General features: G+C 36.0%; 1 protein-coding gene across 3 annotated transcripts in view; it reads right to left on the bottom strand.

The window, feature by feature from the left end:
* The window catches only part of LOC5573046 (erythroid transcription factor), a 79289-nt gene that overhangs the window by 49317 nt on the left and 6638 nt on the right, over nucleotides 1–23334 (bottom strand). The window contains exon 1 of one of the 3 annotated variants that reach the window (XM_021852910.1): nucleotides 12837–13031. The exons of 1 other annotated variant lie outside the window; for it this stretch is intronic. The gene's annotated coding sequence lies outside the window, so the exon portion shown is untranslated. Of the gene's footprint in view, nucleotides 1–12730; nucleotides 12814–12836; nucleotides 13032–23334 lie in introns of those variants that run through there. One more of the 3 variants, XM_021852912.1, reaches the window with a different exon arrangement.

The raw sequence follows: 23334 nt of genomic DNA, 5'->3' as shown, positions 1-23334 counted from the left end.
ACGCCGGACGAATTGGCGAGCGAAATGTCACACGAGCGTTGGTAGCCGATGTTGCACAGCAATTTCAGGGACCGGTGCCGTTCTCGGGAACTTACAGCCTCTTGGCGACGGCCGATCGTAGTCCCAGCCGTAGCCGAGGGAGGGCTTCTAGTTGATCCCAGCCCAGATTAGCCGCCCACGTTGATTGGGCAAGGAGGGCCTATTCAACGCGGATTCTCACTTAATTTGCTCACTAAATAATCAAGTTAGGCTTACCTGAATTCTTATTCACCAAATCTCACAATATCTCAGGCACTTTTTCAAAATATTACAATTCGACTCGACAAATTCAAAATTCTAAACGATGAACATAAAAGACACATAAACTGAAATTAATACACTAAGTAAATCTAAAACTCCCGAAACTTACTTCGAGTTTAGTTTAAACCGAAATACAAAGTCACAATTAGACTTAGGTTAAATTCAAACACTTTCGAAATCACTCCGACTAAAAACGATCTTATCGCTTTGACGCACTCCACGTTAATAAATGAACAATCGCGACCCAGACTTAAAAAAGGGTTGAGCTAATTTAGAAGAACGCAATTTCCACCCGAATGCGTACAATGGTTGTACTATCTTTTGTTTTCTTTTAATTGGCTAATTTGGGAATTTTCATATTAGCTCATCGGCGCAATTTAGTAGGAGCGACGAGAGAAATTCTGGTCAATTCTCTAAGACGCAATAGATTTGAATTTACGAAATATTTCTTTAGTTCTTGTTAATGTGCATAGGTGGCGTCTTGTTTGGTTGGTGTTCAGACTAAACTTGAAGTTATGCTGTCAGTTTGCGACATTCACGACGAACTCTAGTATACATAACAAATACAAACAATTTTTATCAATGAGAACGAAAACTACGAATAGGGTTCTAAATGACGTTACATACCAATTGGTGTGAAACTAATCGCATGCACCTAAACGCTTTGAAATGCTCTGTAATGTCGTTCTCCCGAAAACGCATTTTGATAGATTACGCTTAGCTTAGACTGACTACACATATCAATGGTTGCTATTCCGTGATTGACCGAAGTTAGTGAAAATGCACAAAGAATCAACTAGAAGATCGGCTGGGATTGGCCATAGTCTTCTTCAGTGTGCATAATTCAGTACCTCTATTTATACATGGTCAATAACGGCGCCGACCACGTCCTTGCAGTCAGGTGGGATTGGGGGAAGGAATGTTAGTGTGTAACCTTTGCTATTTGGAGACCGTGTTTGCCTCTGCATCTCCACAAAGGCTACTGGGAGGGATGTTTGTTAATGGGGAGGATCGTTGGGTCATAGGATTCACTTGATAAGCGATTAGACCATGATAAATAATTATTGGTGAGATATAAACATGCTTATATGTAAATATAATATTTTCATTTGATATAAACAATATCTATGTTGAGAAAAATTATGCCGACACTTGACGTGACGAACCTTTCAAAGTTTGTTGTATAAAGTGAACCTTTCGCAAGTCTACACTCGTAGTGTCGAACCATTCAAAGTTTTTTTTAATTACAAAAATAAAGGTAAAAAAAGGGGTGTTCTGAAAATAAAAAAATGTTAAACATAAATAATTAATAAATCAGAGCTTGTGTCGACACTCACAGTGACGAACTATTCGTAGTTTGTTGAAAAATCATATTTACGTCCCACCATTGTAACGATTAAATGTGCAGTCATACATATTTTATAGATTAGAAATCATGAAACGAGCTCACCAATTGATCCCTGACTGAGCACCAAGTTATCCTTGAATGAGCAGCCACAATCCACTCTCAGCTTCACTCGTTTGCTCGGCTATATAAAAGCACTCAGAAAAAAATTCACTTACTCTAACTGAACTAACCGATCGCGGCACTTTTTCACTTACTAGACCGACGCGCGACATGTTTGATCCTGCCCTCGTCGCTCGCTCTCGCAGAAGCAAGCGTCAAGGTCGAAGGATCAAACAGAACTCATTCTCCCGAAAACGCATTTTGATAGATTACGACTATAAAATTCGATCCACATCTCTCAAAAGAGAGTCTGTCATTAAGGACCTTGGTGTGTTACTAGACCCAAAACTGACGTTTAAGGAGCATATCGATTTCATTGCCTCTAAAGCCTCTAAAACTCTTGGTTTTATTTTCCACGTCACTAAAAACTTTAGAAATATTCAATGCTTAAAATCATTGTACTGTTCTTTGGTTAGGTCTATTCTTGAATATTCGTCAGTTGTTTGGGCACCGTACTATCAAATTAACATATTTCGTATTGAAGCAATTCAACGGAAATTTCTGCGCTTTGCTCTGCGACATCTCCCATGGAACGATCCAATTAACTTGCCCAGTTATGAAGATCGTTGCAAATTAATCGGCTTAGAGGAGTTGTGTGTTCGCCGTGAAGTTTCAAAATGTCTCTTTGTTTCCGACCTTCTCCAATCGAGAAAAGATTGCGCTCAACTATTATCTCTCCTCAATATAAATGTTCCATACCATCAACTTCGATCGAACTCCTTCCTATTTTTGCACGGTGCTCGCACAAACTACGGGCATCACGAACCATTTAAAAGTATGTGCCGATCGTTCAACCGTTGTTTCAATGAATTTGATTTTCATCATTCCCGTTCAACTCTTCGTAAAAAAATTCATCTGGTTCTGGCAAGCTAGGTTGAAATTAGTCATAGTTATTAAGTAGATTTATGTAATCTTTGTATCAGTTGGAAACAAATGTAATAGTCTGTTGATACGAAAAGAAGAGGAGGTTTGGCGCCCATTTGAGAAGGAGCTCAATATTGCTCAGCTCAAATGGGCTTTTCCCTGCTCCAAATAAACAAATAAACAATTATTGTTTAGTTGAGAATTTCACGGCATGATGGCGCCAGTTAACAAAACATGGTTCTCTGATTCTCCTAAGCGACTATGATGTTCTGTAACCAGATCTCAGGATGGTTCTGAATTCTGATGGTTTCATATATTGATGTCGTCGGCAAAGCTGATCATTAGTCTAAAAGCTTTACACTATATGCTTGCTAAGTTCGACTTTCTACCACTAGGAGGCGCTAGTGAGGTACACATATATCAAACTCGCATATCTTACGCTGCAGAAACAAAGTTGTTCGTAAGGTCATAGTCCTAATATGTGCTGCATGCTTGGATAGTTCGACATTCTATAACTAGGAAGCGCTAGTCATTAAAAAATTAAATATTGGCCAATGTAGTTTCGATGGAAGGCTGTTGTTTTCGGTAAAGTTGTACGTTAAATCAAAGGCTATATACTGCCCATAAAAGCATAACTGTCCCATATGGAATTAGTAGGCATTGAGAAAATAGCGCAAAAAAATTGAATTTTGTCTTCTCATACAAATTTTCATAATTTTCTAGTACATTTCTGCATGTCATATTTATTTGGCATCAGCGCACAGATAACTCATTATGCTTCTATTAAACAGCAAAAAATATAAATTGGCCACAATTCACGTTATTCAGTTGCTATTTGGACTTGTAGTTCATATGGAGACTGTTATGCCTTTATTTTTCAATATGGGACTACACCAATATCATATTGTTCCACAACATTTTCAAACAAAATGTGTAAATTTTCATATGCGGCGTAAAGTATATGTTAAAACATGGATTTTGCGATGAAAAAAGGTGTTGGTTCGAAAATCCATATGGGACAGTTATGCTTTTATGGGCAGTATACTGCATGTATAACATTTTAAACATTTTACCGCTAGGAGTTGCTATTGAACATCAAATATTTGCATCTCATATCACAAAAGTCTTTGTTAGGTTTAGAACTATGTGTTATTACAATAAACAACAAACAAAAAAATACAACAAGCACGACTCATGTATGCGTCTTTAATGTAAGCTGGTAACCAACGAAGCGTAAAATACGTTATAAAATTTTCTTCTCATCCATGTATAAGCTGTTTATTATTATTTTCATCAGAGATTTTATTTTCTTTTGAATATAGGCAGACCTATTGGATTTGTTAGAGTGATAGATGACATCATAGCTGCAAGCATTTCATCTGAGAAAAATCCCTTCTTTCAAAAACAGGTTGTTTTTTAGAGTTATTACAGGAAGAGCCAGACACTAATATTTTCAAAAGACACTGTTAAGGCGAAGATGAATCGAAGCCAAACCTTAAATTTTCAAGATTACAAATCTGGAGAACTTAAAACCCTTTTGAGCTGGAAACTTAATCGTTAGGTCATCACCAGCTAGTGACCAATCGAGTTAGTTTTCAGCTTAAATGGGTGTTTGGTTCTCCAGATTCGTGCTCTTGAAAATAAGAGATTTAGCTTCGATTCACCTTCACCTTAATTATGATAAAAAAACACATTATTGTAAAGAAGTAATGCTGTTGTAACGGTAATTGATCGAAGATAAATGTAGAAAGTCTTGGTCTGAGTAAGTGAAATAACGCCCAAAATCTTTTCAAATCGATTTATTTATTAACATTTACATAGCGATAGAAAATGACACACGGTGCAAGCTATCTCGTCAAACTAAAACTGCTCATAGCGGAGCTGGTAAAACCACAGTAAAAAGTGTTTCTTCATTTCGGGGGACGGGAATAATTCGTTTGCCCCACATAAATGCTGCTCTTTCATGACCAGTGATGCTTAAAAGGCTATGTTTATTTCTCATATTTTATTTCTTTTAAACATAAAGTTCAGAGTTCTTCTTATAAGTTTTATGTTGTAATATTAAGATCCCTTATAGTACCACTTTTTCAGAACAGAGTTTTTTTTTCATTACAGTTTCTCAATCTCTCAGAGTTAATTTCCTGTTTAGGCTGTAATCGGAATTCAGCTAACGAATTCTCAAATGGGCATAAAACCTCCTCTTCTTTTCGCATCAACAGAATACAAATTCCCAATGATACAATATTCTTAACGCTCAAGTACACTATAAAACAATACGGATCTTAAAGCTAATCGTTTACATCTACTAACTTTGTTATAATATTACAACAAAATTTAACGGAACTAGTTGTTGGAGTTACGGGACAAATGAAAATCGAACGCATGAAAGCATTGATTTAAAACGCGACACATACCACTTATAGGCTCTTTATAGCCATAGTTTGTACAAAATATTGGAAAACGGAAGAACTGATGAGAACGAAGATCACGACGACGAGTATCAACATTTAACATAACTGGGCTAGTTGTGCGGATCGGTCTAAGGAAGACGACGAAGAGCATAACGAACAAATTTATGCTGAACTGCTTTGATTAGTTGAATGCCAGAATCGTAGTATGGAGCCCACACTACAATACCATACTCCAGAACAGAGCGGACAAGAGAACAGTAGAGAGTTTCCATGCAGTATATGTCATCGAAGTGCTTGGCGGGCCAATACTATACAACATTTTCACATCTGACTCACTTGGATTAACTCCAGAATGTTTAAAATCTTTGTTTGTGGATGACATAGGACTATCCGCCAACGGACGAGGCTTGCATGTCATCTATAGTAGATTAATTGTTATTTCTTTCTTGCAATAATTGGTAGATTTTTCCTGTTGCTTCCAAAACTCTCCTTAGGCGGCATCCACAAATTACGTAACGCTCTAGGGGGAGGGGGAAGTAGGCTCAAGCGTTACGGCTCACACAAAAATTTAAAAATTTTCATACAAAAAGCGTTACGGAGGGAGTCAAAAAATTTAAATTTTAGCGTTACGTAATAAATGGATGCTGCCTTATAATATTCCCACATATACCAAAGGTCGTAATTTGAAACCACAGAGTAGACATGTTATCACGATAAGAGGGGTTCCAATAAATTGGTCAGATGATGTTAAGTATTAAGGGCTCAATTCAACTTTCAAAAATCACATTGAGGGCTTTCAAGCCAAATGTAACAAATAAATAAAATGTTTTCATTCACTTATTAACAGAAAATCGAAACCAGAAGGACAAGCTTTTGATCTTCAAACAAATTTTCAGATCAGCCATGTAGTATGCTTATCCAATATTAACTAGCTATTGTAAAGCCAGCTGTCTTGGTAGTGTCATTCTCAAAACACACCCAAGCCGTTCCCATAGGGGACGTTAGCCACAAGGAAGTGACGTTTCAAGTAATACTGTTTCATATGGTATGCCCTCTTCAACATCTAATCCAATTTCTCTCGCCGTTCCCTTACGGTACCTATCCATCTAGTATTCATTGCTTTCTTCTCCATGCTCCCTCTTACTTCGAGCAAAATAGACCGATATGCCGATAAACGGTCGATATATATGTCATCTAAAATGCTCGATTTGTTCGGTGGATTGTGAACTGTATTATGTAATAGGAGCTGTCTATTAATATGAAGTATTGTGGTTTCTAGAAATTGAAAACGTTTCAAAACATTTTTGTTCGAATTTAATGAGCTAAATACATTTATCTACCAATCCATGAAATATATTTCAGAAAAATTTGCGGGTTACGTAGAAGATAAGTAAATTTGAATGAGATCATAGTACAGAAAAAAACTTCTTAAAATTATATCTGGGTTTCAATTTTGAGAAACTTTTTTTTTTTCGTTTTAAAAAGAAGTGGGGTGTTAAGGAATAATCAATTCTAACTTTTCTAAGTTACTAAACTCGTTCGATTCATGCCGTTATATATTTAAATACAGCTTTAAGTTGTTCCGTGAAGTTCACCTGTAATGTAAAGTTAAGGGATCTATTTCGTAAGTCACTGAATATTACCAAAAATGACTCATCTCAAATTTTGATAAAATTGGTAGGAAAATGTAGATAAAAACTGATCAATGTAAATATAGAATTTTCGTAATAATATTTTCAAAAGTTGTTCTATCACATTGATAAAAAGTTTGGAAATAGGAATGATTATCTTAATTGAGATGGTTTTGGAGCTATTGATTGAAATAATAATAATATAAGGTTATTTTCGAGGTCTTTTGGAAAACATTCTAGGCTTTGTGGGCATGTGTTAAGTGTTGTAGAGCATTGAGTACATTGTGATATAGTGTGTGTGTGATTTCCGCTGTATCCAGCATTTTACGCTTGCATGCCATAAACTTTGAATCACCCCCTTCTGACTTGTCTTGCCTCCACTATAATTTTTTATAGTTCAATCGAAGCAAGCTTCGTGGAAGCAAAAAAAAATTGTTGATGTCAGATTTTGTCGCCTTTGATTTCAATAACTTGTTACTCATTTTTCTAGTGAAATGCTAATCCTTTTTGGTAAATGAATTATGTTGGTATAATTTCGATTGTCGTTTAAAGATGTTACAGCCTTTAGACTATCGAGCACTGCTCACCAATCCAAAAGAGTGTCATTCTTTTCCTCAAAATGGGCAGTGTTGAATCGCCCCTGTTTGCATGTTTACAACTGCATTAAATAGTTCGTTATAACTTATATGTGATGGATGATTTGGTATTACCATTTAAAAACAATCGACCTAGAAGTTCGATGAATAACTTAACAAGAAAATACTCAACACAAAGTCAATGAATGTAGTACTTCTTCTTGACCTGTGTTGAAACTGTTGTGATCCTAGACAAATAAGTATTACAACTTCCACTCACTACGGCTGCAAATTTTAAACCTAGATTCAAAATTGTTGAAGTATGTAAAACAGCATCTTTCCATATAAGAAAAACAATGTTAACGCTTTTGAGGGTTTTTTTTTTTTCATTGTATCGGAGATACATGAGAAATAATGACACAGTGAATAGCTGCACAGATAATCCATTTCCTATATGAGTAATCATGAAACGATTGATTTTTTGATCCAAATCTAGAGATTTTAAAAGCATCACCAAATGTTTCTCTTAAATCGACTAACGGTTAATGATGAGCATGATTCCTTCAATAGAATACCTAAAATTATATAATAAAATGCAATTATCAAAATATTTAAAATACATGTAAAATAATTTGAATACTACGAAATCCATAACAACCTGATAATTTTTTGACAAATGAATCAACAAACATAATTTCTTGCCTACTAAGATCAAACCATAAAAACAGTTGCAAGATATGTCAAAACCAATTCTCCCCCCTTTGTTTTATGGCTAGCGTAAAAAGCTGGCTATTGGAAACTTTTCGTTAAGATTTTTTCCGATCATGCACCTGGGTGTTACATGCACATCCGTTATTCGGTGTGGTGCTTTATTTAAAAGGCAAATTGGACACTTTAAAAAAGAAACCGACACGATAATGTTTCTAGTGCACAATGGTCGGAAAAAAATAAGTTTGGCCAAAACTAGTTTTATCGCCCTAATCGATGAAATATGCAATCTGAATATGTTATTTGGCGTTTTTATTGTTTCAGAAGGGGTTATTCACATATTACGTAACCTTTTGAAAAAAGTTTTTATTATTAAAAATGTTATCAAACTGGGCTGAAAGCACAAATTTTGTTTGTATTGATCGAGTTTGTATGACTTTGTATGAAAAATATCGTCACTCTAACTTGCAAATCAGCAAATTTGTGCAAAAAATTTAAACGTTTTTTGTAAGATCTAAGGATGCTTTTTGATGTGCAATATTCGAAATGGCGGCGACAAGACGCGACAAGAGTTGTTTTTCATGTTTAAAATCAACAAAAATAGTAAAGTGTAATATTGAATAGTATTAAATTTTCAACCAATTTTTTGTTTTCATACTCATGCTCGAGAAAAATCTGCCATAGGATCGTCTTCATTGTAATTGGTTTTTGATATACACGATAGGAAAAAAGGTAGGACTGTATTTTGTTCAATTATTGGTATACTGGAAGTTGCTCGAAATTTAGGTAGTTTTTTTTTCATACCTTAACACCCCATTTTACGGTATTCAAAATAAAATATTGACAATTATTCTGAAGCTTCCTCTCTGGTATAGTATTAATGGGATACATACAATATCCAATTTTAAAGCATTGGGACAAGTGTCAAATAAAAGTATTAATAATTTTGAATAAAACATCGTTGCAATCTTCAATTGCCAATGTCAATACCAATGTCAATTCAATTGTCAATGCGTAATATTTTTAGGTTAAGTTAATTGAGTATTATTTTGTTGTCTTATAAACAGGTGAAATCATCTCACCTGTAAAAATTCAAAACTGCTATGTAATATATTTTTAACAATATGTTGTTAAAAGCCTAATTTTGTTTACCAAATTAGGATGATATTGTTGCCTAATATAGAACACATAGATATAAGAAAATGCTTGAAATGATACTAATTAAATAATTTAAAAACAGCATCAGTAAACCATTAGACTGGCCCAGCTTAGTATGGGAGAAAAATAAAGTTGTATAATTCCACGGGGCACCCACCAGGATTATTCTTTAGGGTTAGAGGAAGACTCCCTGAAAGTTTCAGCTTATTTGGTCGTTCCATGAGCTGTTTGAGTCAAAAAAATTGTTGATCGCGTTCAATTGAGCCCAGAATGTCAAAAACACTACTTGATACTATAGCAAACAATATTGTAGAAGGTTGTATGATGATTAAAATTGATAAAGTTGGTGTTTTAACTATCTGAAGTAGATTTGCAATATTGCTTAGTTTTCCTTCAGCTTAGCTGGGTGGTAGCCAACTAAGCGCATCATAGCCACCTATGACGCTGGGCGAGCTGCGGCACAAGGTCAATGCACATGTGTGATTGTACAGGCGTGCTGATCTAAGCCTAACTTTCAACAACTGAAAGCTTAATGAAAATGAGTTTCTATCCAGATACAACCTTCGGCAATTATGTTCATTAGCATATCAACTAGTGAATTTGTCATTCTGGGCTCAATTGAACGCGATTAACTAGTGTACGAGACGAAACAGTGACATAGGGTCAATTTTCAATATATTTGAGACGAATATTCCATACAAACTTTGAATTGAATGCGCCAGCTGGGGGAGCAACCAAATGAGTTGAAATTTTGAGAGAGCTTTTTTCTTACCCTATGGCACATATCTAGGGCCCCGCTGAATTTTACAACTTTTTTGTTTAAGGGCCAGTCTAGTAAACCATGCTTCATTACTAAGCAATCGGGCAATCTGTTAGCTGAATCTTGGTTAAACTAAAAGAAATAAATTTCGCACAGCCACACATAGTGAGAATATGTAAAATATGCAAAAAAAACACACGAAATTTCAATAACTGATGTGTCTATCAGATGTCAAGACCAAATTGAGTTCAATCGTACCTTATGTTATATTGGGCCCATTTTGGGATGACATCGGGTGCAGATCGAGTTGGTGCTGAACCAATAATCAAAATCATTCTAGATCGATGATGATGTTCGATCAACCCGTCAACGTTTCCACTATTGAATGAAGCCATAGGATACATAACACCACTTGAATGGCTTGTTGGCTGTGACTCATCCGAATGAGTCACAGGAATCATACTTTTTTATGATAAGGGACATCTTCATAAGGTTGCCACAAACTTTCATTAATTTAGAAGAATGGTGTCTACAGCGCATAGATCACAAATAAATTATTGCATGTTGAATATAACAATTTTTTAAACTTTTAGGAAAACGTCATTATACTATTAATACTTACAAGAATCATTTAACTTCCGTAAAAATCAAAATGTTTCAGTTTTCTACAAATCCAAAAATGTATGAGTAAACACTGAATCTGAGTCACTTATAGAAATGTGTACCTATGCCAGTTTTACCATTTATTTGCGATGGTTTCAGAAAAAAAAATCGTGTAATTGAACTGACTGCCATATTTGTCACATGAGACCGCCACCATATTGCCAAACGGTTTAATGCGCCCGGTCGGCAAACAAAAGCGACTCAACGTTTCCTACTCGAGAAACCCGCTATCAATCAACCTGCAGTCAACCTGGCAAAGTCTAGTATTAAAGTCTCACAACACAACATTTTCATTTGCTCAACGCCTCGACGTTATCGTCGTACGGGACGCGATTGCAACACAACACAAACGTACGCAGGACTCATTAGTACCAGGTAAATACGTGATAATAAAAACAGCACCCTGATAACGGGTACCACATGATACCACTTGCACTTATCGCCCGGGGACCTATTTACTGTTTTTCCAGTTCTATCTGCTAAGGACTGTGACGAACTAAACATGAAAATTTAACACTTCGCTTCACTTCTGCATGTCAAAAAAAAAGAAAATACTAAAAATTACTAGTAAGGTGAGAAACTGTCGTTAAACTCTATCATGTAGCTGATCTTGTGACAGATAGGCCAGAGGTATACTCGGTCTTTAGTAACAATGGATGTCTCACTAATATTCTTTCCCTTCCCAGGCCACCGTAAGGACTTTGCCGGCGCCGTTGTTGGCTTTATAATTTTTGAATTCTCGAAATTATATACTGAAGATAGTAAACTCCGTCTGTTGATTCCTTATGCCATTACGGTTGTGATGGTCAATCAGGGAGTAGCAACTTAAATTTGTACGAACACCAATGCTCATGCTCAAAATTAGCAAACTATTGAACCATTTTTCGGACACAGACAATCAAAACTAGTGAGAGTGTTAAATACTTTGACATATTTTTAAGAGTAATATTTATAAAACGTATGAGTGCTTTGGAAAGCCCAAGCTAGGCGGTTCGCTTTCGAGACGCCGAGAAGTTTTTCGGTTCACGTTGTGTGAGTGCGAAAAGATATTCGTGTTTAGTCTGAGGATAGATTGCCAACTGGTGAGCTCGTTTCATGTTTATGATAACACATTTTATCGTGCCAGCGTTTCTTTTATGTAATATTCAAACAAGCTGTATGTAGTTCGTCACTACAAGCGTCGGCATTATGCCTGGTTTATACAATTTCAATTCACATATATTTTACTCCTTTTGACATCATGTTCATCTTTTTAATTGCTCAACATTACGAATGTTGAAGTATTTTTTAAATCTTTTACCATAAATTTCTTGAAACAAAAATACAAAACTAGCTTTAAGTATTTTTCCTCATTGTCCATGGATCGCATCACCGACCAAAGTTGACTCCCAGATCTTTTCCTTCCTCGCTAATAAAAACCCTTCCCATGGTCATTATAGAGACGCAGAGGGCGATCTCTAGAAGCAACAATCATTACACCCTAACATTCCTTCCCCATCCTAACTGACTGTAAGGACTTAGCCGGCGCCGTTTATGATCAATAATATTGAATCTGCTAAAATTTCACTTCGAGAGTAAGTGGAAACTCCCATCCCTTATTCATTTGGATCGTAGTGTAATTCTTACCAGTCCCGATCAATCACGGAGTACCAACTATTGCCACGTACAGTCAGTATATGCTTTATAAGAACAATGCTTATGAAACGTAATAAACCAGAGGTGTACAGATGCAATGCATTGATTTTTAAACTATCATTGTTTTAATTTTAGAACATAAGTTCGTCACAGTCCTTATGTAGGTCTCAGAAAACACCTCGCAGCCGCAAGCCGGACGAAAGACGAGTCCACGTCAATGCAGGAGCTTTTCGCTGCTCTATTCAATTCGAACAACGCCCCTGACAGCCTGACAACCACACAAAAAATATCGATCGATCTGAGTAAATTTATATTATACCGCAATAAATTTTTACCGCACTTGAAGAAAAATATCAAATTTGACCATCTTGACAAGCTTATGAATTACATATTCTTCGTACACGAAGCAAACCCAATCACACCAAGAAAACAGTTGGACAAACAACCCGGGAAGCCATTTGCACTCGCACAGAGATAAATATCTTTCATTCTTTGACCATTTCGATTTCATCACTCACAAAATATGAACTAGGTACAATAATAGCAGTCAATAAAAAAACTGAAATTGATTGACGACGACAGATCACGTTGCCTCCTCGCAGTGACTAATTACAGCACACTCACTTTTCATTTTCGGTACTCTGCATTGTCGTGTCGTCGATATTGAACACAGCATCTTCCTGCCACATTCCTTCAAAGATAACAGATGCAACATCTAAGAAAAACAAATCTCGCGCCCGAAACTACGACTAAGAACAAGTGCAATTTGCCGTAGAGCACCGCTACAACCTTACTGCCGGAATGAGATGCCTGAAATATGGTGATAATATAATATATTATTAAATTTAACTTTTTCAAAAGTTATATCTTGCCATAGATAGTGAAGTGTGATGATAAGTTAACATATCAATTCGTTGTAGCTGATTTCCTATACTCTTACTGTTGGACGACCCGCCGAAATGTGAAAGTTTCTTCGCTGATTCTTAGAGATAAATTTTAAACTAGCTTGACTTTTGAGCATAAAATCAACAAAGCATTACAATAACTTCGTTTTGTATGCATGCCACGCTAATTCTGATAATCCCTCTGAACAAAGTGCACCAAACAGCACCGCACCCGCAATGAGAGAGTCACTCGAAATCGGTACCGTTGCTCAACAGTTATCTCCGTATCATTCTAGGCTGATTATTACGAACATATATAGCAAGGGGATGATAATTCCGTATCTCTAACAACAATTTTATCAATTTATATCTCCTGCCGACAAACGTTTAGCGATAGAGAGTGCCTTTCGGTTTTGCCCGTGCAATTGTCGTACTCGAAGACCGGATGGCAAGTGCTTTTCGTCTCCGACAGTTTCAATTATGTGGAGCAAAGCTGCCATTGTTCTGTAACAGAGCGAAACTAATCAGTATGGTTTAATTGAAGCGGACTAATTATCGTAGACTAGTTATTCTTTGGTGTCAAATGTGAACGTCATATTGTATCAAGTGACCTCAAGGATAAAACATTGTGAGTCTGATGAACAAATCTGCTACGTGGAATGAGAATATACCGTCAACTCTCTCTTACTTGATATTCTGTATCTCGATATTTCCATTAACTCGATGGAATACACGGTCCCTTCAATCTATCATGTTTTGATACCTCTATCTAACACGATGATCCCTAACTCGATGCTATCTGTTTAAGTTTCCCATGTGAGTTTACCTCTTTAAGTCGATATTTTCATTAACAGTATTTTGTAAAAAAAAAACTTCAAAATTTGAAAAACATGTGTCCTTTAGCTCGATACCTTCCTAACTCGATGGTCCCTTCAATATCGAGTTGTCTGTATGAATTATTTTGCAGTCTGTATTGAGAATCGTTACAAAAATACAGCTATGTCTCTATCCATGACGTAAAGTATTTACGCATTTTAAAGGTACCCATATAGGACGGAATCGCGTAGTTTGAGACTCACGACAAAGAAAAACAAGTCATTTAACGGTTTAAGATGGTTCTGATATTCAACGGCATTTATTTGAATTCCAAAATGGCGGAAAAATAGACTGATGGCTACTTCTGGTGTTATAATTTTGCAATCCTTTGCAATATGGGTGTTTTTAAGGCGATCTTGATGAGTAGATGTCGGAAATCGATGTTTGAAGCCATCATTCACCTTTTCAAACCTAAGCAATATGGATATTTCCGGAACGAACTTGACAAACAATTGTCAAAAATCAATGTTCGACGCCATTCTGTGATCAAATTTAATGGATCATAGAACAATACGGCAACTTTTGATTGCTAAAAATCAATGGAAATCTTAAAGTATGAATATTGTTGTAACTTGCTTGACGAAAAGATACCGGAAATCGATAATTGATGCCATCTTGGAATCCGCCATGGTTAACCAGAGAGCCGGATGGCAAAAACATATACATTGTCCTCTACTATTCTTGTTGCAACAATCTTATTCCGTATTGAAAGCTTATCACAACTTGAACAGAATAAGACAATGTTTGCTCAATGCTATAACGAATTCAAGCGTGTGCTAGAATAAGGGCGTAAATCGTATGATCGATTTTTCTTCATCGATCCTGTTTTCTTTGAATAAAGGTAACAAGATGCAAATTTGTTATCATTTTTTCACTTCAGGCCGCTTGGCAGTGATGCAATCTTGCGTCATGAGATGAAAAAATGCTGACAAACTTGCAACTTGTCACCTTTATTCACAGAAGAGAGGATCGATGAAACGAAATCGATCATGCGACTTACACCCTTATTCCAGCACACGATAATTGTCGAGAACTTTCTCTATGTTGGTAAACATCACCAAATTATCGAATAACAACCATAAAGCAAATTTGTTTTGTTTTTGAAATAACCGATTAATCGCAGGTCGAATAGGTTGCAACAATGTTGCCCCTTGGTTGGTAAATGCTGGGCATTGCGTACCATTGGTACTTTAGGTACCTGCAGGAATAAAATCGATTCCTTCATGTGGTTCTTAGCCTCCTGTCCAGCAACTCATATCCCCGGATCCTCGTGGTACTGGCCAGGGTTATGAGCAACCTCAGGTAAGATCGGGTAACCAACCCCGGTAGGAACTTTGGTCGTATGTTGCCAGGGAAGGGGGTCTGCTTTTGCAAACCTGGAGCGTCTGTTTCCCATGTCAGGGCGACTGATTGTCGTCTGAGTGCCAGAGAAAGACTCTAAACTAAACTGTGCACTATGGCCCTCAAAACATTTAGGGGGAATGGTACTCCGGAAATCTAGGGGGTTGGTGTCAGGCCCTGCAAGCCAACCGTAAAAAATAACATGCACAGTAACGTCAACACGATAATACGAACCGAAACATTCGGCATAGACCCATGCGACGAAAAAGGACTAACTATTGAAAACTCGGTCCGTGGAACTGCAAATCTCTCAACTTCATCGGAAGCACCCGCATACTTTCCGTTACATTAAAGGACTGCAAGCTCGACATCGTAGCGCTGCAGGAGGTTTGTTGGAATGGATCAATGGTGCGAACGTTTAGTGGTTTAGGTAATAAAACAATGTATCAGAGTTGTGGCAACACATACGAGCTGAGAACTGCTTCCATCGTGATGAGTGACATGCAAAAGCACGTTACCCGGTGGTGGCCGATCAATGAGAAAACGTGCAGGTTGAGGATCAATGGCCGATTCTTCAACATTAGCATAATTAACGTGCATAGTGCGCATCGGTTATTTATCAATCATGCTAAATTTAGATTTATTTATCAATCATGCTAAATTTGGATATAGATAACTAAAATTGCCATCATTTTGATCTACTCGTAGCTTATTTAGTTATTGCTGTGTGCATTTGAGGTGCAAATCTTCACTAAATTGTCGGCATTAAGTCAGAGTGGACCATGGACCAAGTGACATTTTGAATATTTTGAGAAAAATGAGCTTAAAGTCTAACGCTTTGTAATATTTTACCTCGTTGAAATTTCGGTTCAATATTTCTACACATCTTTGTGTTACTTTCGAACTATAGAACGTGAAGTGATAATCATGAAAAAACCATAATCCAAACTTCTGATACAACGAGTTTTTGATGGACTATGTGTACTTGGTCCACTCTGACTGAACTAAATACCACCGTTCAGTGAGTTGGTTCTCTCTGTCTGAACAATTCCTAGGAAAATAACAATCATTTGATGGTCAAACTGGGTCAAACTGGGCGCGTATCTCTCAGATAAACAGGTTACCAAGATCCTTCGACACCAGTATAGTTATTTCTTCAATAATCCATATCAATAATCCATATCATCAATTCCCTGGGCTTGGGATTATATTTTCCAGGGAGCGATGAATTTTGATAAGTGATCGCTGTTGTTAGTAGTTTTGATTAGATGTCGGGTGAATTTCAAAGCAATGGCAACCTTTTTATTACAAAATTTAGATTTTATCTTATGACCTTAACATTCTGGTTAAACTACTGTACTATGCAGTTGAGCTGCACTAGGCTATCACTCATCAAAATAACTTTCACTTCGGGAAAATATAATTTCAAACTGGCGAGAAGATTACGAACTGATGGTGAGTTAGGAGCACAATCAGACCCTTGAATGTGCAATGTGGGGTAGTAATTGGGAATGCCATTGACGTTTTGTAATCTTCTACGAGGTTTTCGAAAACCAACAGGGCGCGTGCAGCGGGTTGCGGATAGGAGCAAAGGGAGATCAATAGCATCTACCTAAAATAATAGAGCAAAAAGCCGTTCCATGATTAGGTAATGTTTAGCGATCTTCTATGGTGTTCTAGTACTATAAAATTCTTCACCCACTGGGAATTCTGGCCTTGATAATATCAATAGTGATAAAAAACAAAATAATACCTAATACTTAATAAGTACAATTTAGCTTCAATGTAGTAATAAATAAAATAAAATCAATTTTCTATACATGACAAGGTTTTGAAGACAATCAATGAGTGAAAGAATTACCTATTAGAAAAGCCACATCAGCTAAGGCTATACATATACAAATGTTGGTCATAGGGTCATGGCGAGCATTCGGTATGTATGTCTATGACTGATTCTTATCTAATAGGGGCACTAGAAGACCACGCGGACAATTTCGAAACAAATTATTTTTATACATCGGTCTTAAGATCCGAAAGGCTCAGCTGTGCTGCAAAATCATTTTATAAGCTATTCATTACTACTGTTTAATTGTTTATAATTCTAACAAAACTACATACCGTCAACGTACCAGTATCCGCTCATGTTCCAGTAGCCCGCTCATGAGCTTAAAAAGTAAGGTAATTTGAGTAAATACACAAAAAAATGTCCACAGTATGATTCAATTTGACGATTTGAACCGTGTAGCGGCTACAGTTTTCAAATTTACTTTGAGTAAACTTAATTTTTTTCAGTGTGAGCGGGCTACTGGAGCATGAGCGGATACTGGTGCACTGATGGTAATTAACTCATCACTAATCACTTTTCCTATATTCTCTCTTTCTCTCCTTCTTATCTGTTGCATGATTATGAGCATCACTAATATAATGCATGAGCATGCACAATAAGAATAATTTCAGGATTGAAAGCAGTACATGGATACCTGGATAGAATAGCTTCGAAAAGAGTGCTCAAAATAGAATATTTCTGGTCAGGGAAGTATAATCATCAAGGGTATGTAAAATTTCTCCTTCATTAACTCATAGATCACACAAACAAATGAACTAATAATATCAAAAATTTTTATATAAATCAGCATCGTCAATCAGTGCAAAAACAGATAAAGTTTGTTAAGTTATCATCATCAATTGAATTGCGCTCTTTATAGTAATGTTCAATCAGTATCAAAATCTCCTAAAGCGTCGCATCGTGCCATCAGCAGCCCTTAGCATCAATCTCATATTGTTATTATTTTGTTGTTTTTAAAATTTCTAGAAAGCGATCAGCTTATTCTTATTTACTTGTACAATGGCCGGTCTATTTGGAATTTCATTAAGTCAAATCAAACTTCAAAACTCAAATTAAATTGCTTTCAGCACATTTACATTTTGCAGCATTAATTGCATTACTGTGTCAAGTCTTCTCCATTCCCTATACCCTACCCCAACCCTTCTTATCCTTTCCGATGGTGTTCAAGTGGTCCGCATAGACTATTACGGCCATTACCTATCCCTTCCCCCGGCTTTGGACTGACTTGCGCTCTCATTGCCCCACCAAACGCTGCAAAATGAAAATGAAAATGAAATAATCCATATCATCAATTCCGAAATCAGTGGCATTACGATAGCTTTAAAATTTGGGTTTTGCAGGGTCAGAGCATTGGAAACCATAAATATTCAAATATGCGTTCAGTCAGAGTGGACCAAGTGAAAATCTTGAGTACCGGTCAAAGTATATTGGTCCAATAAGCGGGTTCTAGTACATTCCATACATACACCATAGAACTACCATAAACTTCTATCGGACTCTGAAATCGTCTCAAAAAATGCAATAATCAATCAGTTTTTTGCTTTTCAACACTTGCTCTGTCTGCACATAAATTGTTGCAATTTCTGACCACCCATCCAAATATGGTGAACGGTCAAAATCAAAATCAAATGCATCGAATTTAGTAATTATTATGAATTTCTATTGATGGATGAGTAGAAAAATCATTCAATGTCAAAAAATCTGACAAATTTCTTGAAAAGCTTTTCATTTCTTCGCATTCCTTAGTGCGCTGATAATTTTCGCTGTTATGGAAATAAGCACATGGTCCACTCTGACTGCATACTTTTATCGTTTTTTATTGATCATCCAAAGTAAATTTATTACATATCTCTCGAAGTTTACAGCATTAATCAAATCTGATCAAAGCGAAATGGAGGTAAGGTAATCTCGCATTCAATGGAAGAATAATCCAATTTTCCCAAGTTTTCTACTTGGTCCACTCTGACTTAACGCCGACCAAATGTCCTTCAAATGCGGTAAGACAAAACAATCAAAAGACACCTAGCAACAATTACACACATCACCGCCAACCTAGCATAGAAAAGCTTACTTTGACATCGGATTGCTTGTAGAAAATCTTACCGCGTTTGGTGTTCCCGCATTTCGTCCCATTGATGCTACAACTAGATAACTCGAAATTTGAAATTTTTGACTTCAATTTGTCAAAACAGTTTTCTTAATTGGATCTGCAAAATATCCACAGGTCTTAAGCGTGTGATTCAAAATATACAAGTTAAAGATTATTTTTCAATCATAATCTCTGCGATTAACCATCACCTTGTTAAACGGTCATACTTTCAAAGTTGCACATCTCAAAATTTTGATTTTCGAGTTATCTAGTTGTAGCATTAAGGGGACGATTTGATATTTGCGTTTCAAACGCTCACAGCAATATTATTTTGTTATCAATATCTAAATAATAACATATATTGTTATTTAAGGTTGCCTATATATTTTTTTGCATTTCCGTTGTAAATCAGCCAATTTTTTATCAAGAAAATGCACAACATAACGGCCTACATTTCTTACTGAAAACAACAGTGCTGAAAAGTGCTACTTTTCAGCACTGAAATCGAAAAGTAGCACTTTTCAGTACTCTTTTGTGAATTATCCAAATGACGTCGGATTGCATCCATACGTCATTTATTCAATTGTTCTGAATTTCTCAATGACTTAGTCAACTAGGTTCTGATTCTACATCCGTTTGACGAACCGAATTGACTTTTAGTTAGTTGACTGTGAGGGATTGAGTGAGGGAGGCAGTAGAATATGAAAGTTTACTACAAAAAAGATGGAAGCTTTATGGGGCGATTAGCGTTCACGTAGACAATTTTGTGTGTTTATAGACAATTCAGCACTTGAATGACTTACACAGCTAAAAATATGTTGTAAATTTAAGTTTATTTTCATGCACATATTTGGAGCATCAAAATAAACCTAAATTTCAACGACCAATCCATTATTTTTCAATCGAATTCACTTTGAATTTACACGATCATGTAATATTCAACCATTTCTAGTTGAAAATTGAATGTATATTCATTTAAATTTACATGATGCTGTAACAACACACGAATTTGAATTATTTTTACAGTAGACTTCAGTTTACATTACATTGAAAATTAAATATTTTTTTCTGTGTTATAATATGGCTGAAAATTGTACATAGGTTCTGATTCTCCCACGAATTGAGCCGGGTTTTGAGAGTGCAACGGATAGAAAATCGGAAGCCAGTTGACTGTGAGGTATTCTATGTTGGAGCACGATCATCTTGCGGACATAGAGGAGACAGTAGAGTTTGTTGTTTCATTCTCAATAAAGTCGGGAGGTTTATGCGGCCGTTCGTGTAGGCAATCCAGCACATGAAAAATAGCTTTCTTATTATTAGAAAATTATAAGCGGCATCTTACCTGATCAGCCTAAAAATATAGTCAGCAACGGAAAAAAATTACGATGTTCACGCACAACGCGAACGGTGAGCAACGTTTCCACCCTGGCTTATGCAGTCGTCGTTTTCATCCTGTTGTAATCCTATCTATGTAATCCCATTCCCACCTATTCCCATTCATGTAAAGCAGCGGTTTTCATATCGTGCTCCGCGAAGACTTGTCGAATTGGTTTTTGAGCCTAGGTTGGAATTGGGGAAACCCATTCTGAATCACAGTTCCAACCCCAACCCGATTCAGGTTCGACTGAGCTACAACTTGCTTGAAGTTGATTTGTTTATGTGTTGGTCACCGGCCCAGTTCCGAAAAACAAAAACATAAGTGTGGATCAATCAAATTTTCATTTGGGATCGTTGTTCTGTGCTCTTGAAAAATTGAAGGTGGTTTTATTTATATTCGCCTTATGATGTTTTCGACGTGGATGACGAAACTTAGTTTTTACGAGTCTTATACGCACAGTGTCAAAATCTCTATCATTATTAAACTTCCATGTACAGTGGACAAAATTATTATCAAACTTAGCACAAAACATCATAGAATCATTTTTACTGATAAGCAACACATAGTGTTCAGCCATTTCACGGCTTTTTATCTCAGTAACACAGCTCTTGATCGCGGTATGAACCAACAATACTACTAAATTCTTTTTGTAGCTATTTGGGCTGCATTTATTCCGACTTTGTAAGCCGTATGCCTATTGACGCCAAGCTAGAAATGACGTTTTATAGTTTGTTTCAAAGATTTTTTGTGAGAGAATGAGCCCCAGACAACATTTATATATTCAATAAACATAGCTATGAGAGATAAATGCGTATTTATACGGATTTGGTTGAGATTTTTGAGTAGAATACTTGATTAATAAATTGTGGGAAATATACACACCAGTCACAATTTATGAGTCAGCATTCAAACTGCTAGTACTTAAAATTTTTTTAAATGATTTCTAGTTTCAAATAATTTCCAATGTAAAGTTTTGTTACGGGAGAACAAAAGTGGTTTGGGACCGTTCATAAACTACGCAAATTTATTTTATTTTGTGGACAAGGAATCTGAACATACCGTAATCCGGGGTAACATTGATCAGCGGGGTAACATTGATAGGAACGACTCCTCTTAGGAAAGGTTCGATTCAACATTTATTGATGGAATATTTTCAAAACATGAATGGTGCTTCGTTCTTTTAAATTCATAGGGTAATAACAATTATGGTTTTTGCAAAAATTAAGGGTTATTCACACGAAATTTTTTTTAACTTTTCGAAACAATGATGTCTATCAAATTCTATGCTACCAAAGATTCGTGTCTCACATGAGATCTGCAAACAACACGGTCAAAGAAATTGCGGTTTTAACTCAAAATAGCATCGCCGTAGTCAAAACTACGTATATGTATATGTTCAACTATGCTAAATTAATGAATTACTATAATGAATGCTGAATTTCTTTAGGAAATTGCCTTCCTTTAGGCGTATTTCCCATCTCAAGGAGTTTTTAATTTAAAAATTACTAAAAAAATAAAGGACTTGCAAGAGTTTGGACTTCATATTCGGCTTTACGGGCCATGATTTCAGTAAGATACAACATTTTGAAAATTACCGATCATTATTTAGATGGGTGATTAATGTTACCCCATATCAGCAAAAACAAAAACACGTGCTTTAAATGTTTCAAAGAACAAAATACAGTATACTTTTACGAAAAATTGGTGCCAGTACTTGTTTTAAAAATATAAAATTTAATACATCTGCATTTTCAAATGAAATATTTGAGAAATATTCAAAAAACTGATCAATGTTTCACCGGGATACAGTGTTTATGAATTTCCATGATTTTGGAAATAAACAAATTCATATATCAATATCAATTGTTTGTCAGTTTTTATGATAACTTATGTTGCACGTTGTTTCTTTAAATTAACTCGCAGGCTGAACTGTTGTCTCTTCTAACAGATACATGGAGAAATAAAAGGTATTCACACTTTTGAAAATCAAAAAATTAGAGCTCATGGAGTATCGTTTTTTTGTTTACGTGCGTAATGTGCCACCATAGCATCGCCATATAACATAAGAAACCTCAGTGAAGGCAGTCGAAGAGTCAAGCATTTACAAGTTCTGTCATCTAGATCTAATGATTGTCTAATTACACTACTACATTACATCTTCCTCCAAATAAACTTGCGTCAGAATAAATCCACAAATTCAATATTTACAAGGCCCGCTCAGTAGCAAAACAAAAAATCAAGCAATATCATGCAGATTCTTGAAATACTTGCTTCCGGTTCAACCCCGGATGTAATTAATGTTGTCCAAAGAGGTGTTCTTGTAAACATATGAACTACATATTGCATTTAATTGCAACATAATTGAAAGTAAACAACTGATTCATAAATCGTGTTCATATTGATTCATATTTGTGGACAACTTTTTAGCCGATTCATAAATTGTGGTTTCAGACCATGTTCAAATAAATGACAATTTGAATTGTTTTCAACAATTTTAATGACAACATTGTGCATGAACTGCAAGTATATATCCTACTTTACCATTCGGCATTGATTTCATAAAAAAATATTTCGCTCTCTATAATTTTTCAAATTTAAGCAGAACCTTAAATGATTCATATCTGTGGGACCAGTGTACCTCGGATTTTTACGAAAGCGTTCAACATTTGTGCATTGTAGCTGGAATGTTAAAAATGTTCTTTTGGTGA

The sequence above is a fragment of the Aedes aegypti genome, chromosome 3 (assembly GCF_002204515.2).
Source record: "Aedes aegypti strain LVP_AGWG chromosome 3, AaegL5.0 Primary Assembly, whole genome shotgun sequence".
Lineage (NCBI taxonomy): Eukaryota > Metazoa > Arthropoda > Insecta > Diptera > Culicidae > Aedes > Aedes aegypti.
This window is presented reverse-complemented; position numbering and strand designations above follow the sequence as displayed.